The sequence below is a fragment of the Sapajus apella genome, unplaced genomic scaffold, assembly GCF_009761245.1.
Source record: "Sapajus apella isolate SASKATOON/1434 unplaced genomic scaffold, GSC_monkey_1.0 scaffold101, whole genome shotgun sequence".
Classification (NCBI taxonomy): domain Eukaryota; kingdom Metazoa; phylum Chordata; class Mammalia; order Primates; family Cebidae; genus Sapajus; species Sapajus apella.
Window position 1 is genome coordinate 1350694 of NW_022437041.1, and position 3385 is coordinate 1354078.

The 3385-nt window shown below is 43.3% G+C and overlaps 1 pseudogene; it reads left to right on the forward strand.

Annotated features, from left to right (window-relative positions):
* Nucleotides 1-1380: 1380 nt before the first annotated feature.
* Nucleotides 1381-3385, forward strand: part of LOC116536531 — a 2808-nt pseudogene continuing 803 nt past the window's right edge.

The window sequence follows — 3385 nt, forward strand, 5'->3', positions numbered from 1 at the left end:
TTGGGGGATTTAGTCGATTTAAATTTAGAATTAATAATAATATATGTGAGTTTAATACTGCCATTTAATATTAGCTGGCTGTTTTGCCTATTAGTTGATGTAAACTCTTGATTATGTTGATGCTCTTTACTTTTTGGTATTTTTTAGAAAGGCTGATACTGGTTGTTCCTTTCTATGTGTAGTGGTTCTTTCAGAAGCTCTTGTAAAGCAGGCCTGGTGGTGAGGAAATCTCTGAGTGCTTGCTTGTTCACAAAAGAGTTTATTTTTCCTTCGCTTATGAAGCTTAGTTTGGCTGGATGTAAAATTCTGGGTTGAAAGTTTTTTTCTTTAAGGATGTTGAATATTGGCCCCCACTCTCTTCTGGCTTGTAGGGTTTCTGCTGAGAGATCTGCTGTGAGTCTGATGGGCTTCCCTTTATGGGTAACCTGACCTTTCTCTCTGGCTGCCCTTAGCATTTTCTCCTTCATTTCAACCCTGGTGAATCGGGTGATTATGTGCCTTGAGGTTGGTCTTCTTGAGGAATATCTTTGTGGTGTTCTCTGTATTACCTGGAGCTGAATATTGTCCTGCCTTGCTAGGTTGGGACAGCTTTCCTGGATAATGTCCTGAAGCGTATTTTCCAGCTTGGATTGATTCTCTTCGTCCATTCAGGTACACCTATCAAACGTAGATTAGGTCTTTTCACATAGTTCCATATTTCTTGGAGACTTTGCTCGTTCCTTTTTATCCTTTTTTCTCTAATCTTGTCTTCTCGTTTTATTTTATTAAGTTGGTCTTCGACCTCTGATATCTTTTCTTCTGCTTGATCAATTCGGCTGTTAAAACTTGTGCATACTTCTCGAAGTTCTCGTGTTGTGTTTTTCAGCTCCATTAATTCACTTATATTCCTCTCTAAATTGTGTATTCTTGTTAACATTTCGTCAAACCTTTTTTCAAAGTTCTTTGTTTCTTTGCATTGGGTTAGAAAAAGTTCTTTTAATTCCCAGAAGTTTCTTATCATCCACTTTTTAAAGCCTGCTTCTGTTAATGGAACACACTCGTTCTCCATCAGGCCTTGTTCCGTTGCTGATGGGGAACTGTGATCCCCTGTAGAGGGAGAGGCGTTCTGATTTTGGGTATTCTCAGCCTTTTTAGGCTGGTTTCTTCCCTTCGTTATAAATTTATCCATCTGTGGTCTTTATAATTACCGTCTTTATAGTTGGGTTTCTGAATGGACGTCCAACTTGTTGATTCCCAGCGCTAAAATCTGAGCAACCCACTGCACCGGCCAAAACAGCAGCATTAAGATTGATGGTGCTTTTCTGACTCTGCACCAAGAACCACCGCACCAAGGCAGCGGCAAAACGGCCTCACCGGCCTCAAGAGTCGTGCTGGCGACCCATGGGGCTTCTCCGCTGGGAATCACCTGGTGCGTGAGCAACAAAAATTCGTCTGAAAGTGTGGCTTCCTCTCGTTCTCTGCGCTTTCACTGGGAGCTACAATCCCAAGGTGTTAGTGATCAGCCACCTTGGATCTCTCATCACAGTTTCTGAAGACACACCAGAGGCTCCTCCCACCAACACCACTACTTTACCTGCCATGAAAGGGGAAGCTTCTCCTTAAAATTCTCTCACTTTTTCACATCAAATTAAAAAGCTTCTGCACAGCAAGGGAAACAATGAACAAAGTGAAGAGACAACCCACAGAATGGAAGAAAGTATTTGCAAACTATTCATCTGACAAGGGATTATTAACCAAAACATATAAAGAGCTCACTGGGTGCAGTGGCTCATGTCTGTAATCCCAGCACTTTGGGAGGCTAAGGTGGGCAGATCACAAGGTCAGGAGTTCAAAAGTAGCCTGACCAACATGGTGAAACCCCATCTCTACTAAAAATACAAAAATTAGCTGGGCGTGGTGGCACAGGCCTGTTCCCAGCTACTCAAGAGGCTGAGGCAGGAGAATTGCTTTGAACCCAGGAGGCAGAGGTTGTGGTGAGCCAACATCACACCATTACACTTCAGCCTGGGTGACAGAGCCAATGCTCCATCTCAAAGAAATGAAACAAAAAACAAGATATATAAAGAGCTCAAACAACTCAATAGGAAAAACCAAATAATCCGATTTAAAAATTGGCAAAAAAGGCCGAATGCAGTGGCTCACGTCTGTAAGCCCAGCACTTTGGAACCCCGAGGCAGGTGGATCATGAGGTCAGGAGTTCAAGATCAGTCTGGCCAACATGGTATAATGCTGTCTCTACTAAAAATACAAAAATTAGCCAGGCTAGTGGTGGGCACCTGTAATCCCAGCTATTTGGGAGATTGAGGTAGGTAGAGAATTGCTTGAACTAGGGAGGCAGAGGTTGCGGTGAGCCAAGATTTCGTCACTGCACTCCAGCCTGGGCGAGAAAGCAAGACTCCATCTCAAAAAAAAAAGGGGGAGGCTGTGGGGAAACAGAAGACCTTAGTAGACATTTCTCAAACAAAGTCATAAAAATGACAGGCATATGAAAGGGAGCTCGACATCACGGATCATCAGAGAAATGCAAATAAAAACTGCAATGAGATCTCTCACCCCAGTTAAAATGGCTTTTATCAAAAAGACAGGCAATAACAAATGCTGGTGAGGATGGATGTGGAGAAAAGGAACCCTCATACACTGTTAGTGGAAATGTCATGAGTACAGCCACTATGGATAATAGCTCAGATGTTCCTCAAAAACCTAAAAATAGAGCTATTGTATGATCCAGCAATCTTACTGCGGGGTATATATCCAAAAGAAAGGAAATGGGTATCTTAAAGAGATACCTGCACTCCCATGTTTATTGCAGCGCTGCTCCCAGTAGCTGAGACTTGGAAGCAACCTAAGTGTCCATCAACAGACAAATGGATAAAGAAAACTTGGTATGTATACATAACAGAGGACTATTCAACCATAAAGAAGAATGAGATTCTGTCATTTGCAACAACATGGATGGATGAAACTGCAGAACATTATGAAAAATGAAATAGCCGGGCGCAGTGGCGCATGCCTGGAGTCCCAGCTACTCAGGAGGCTGAGACTGGAGGGTCTCTTGCGCCCAGGAGTTCTGGGCTGTAGTGCGCTATGCCAATCGGGTGTCCGCACTAAGTTTGGCATCAATATGGTGACCTCCCGGGAGCAGGGGACCACCGGCTTGCCTAAGGAGGGGTGAACCGGCCCAGGTCAGAAACAGAGCTGGTCAAAACACCCGTGCTGATCAGTAGTGGGATCGCGCCTGTGAATAGCCACTGCACTCCAGCCGGGGCAACATAGTGAGACCCTGTCTCTTTTATTTAAAAAGAAGAAAGAAGAAAGAAAAAGAAAGAAAAGAAAGAAAGAAGGAAAGAAAGAAAGAAAGAAAGAAAGAAAGAAAGAAAGAAAGAAA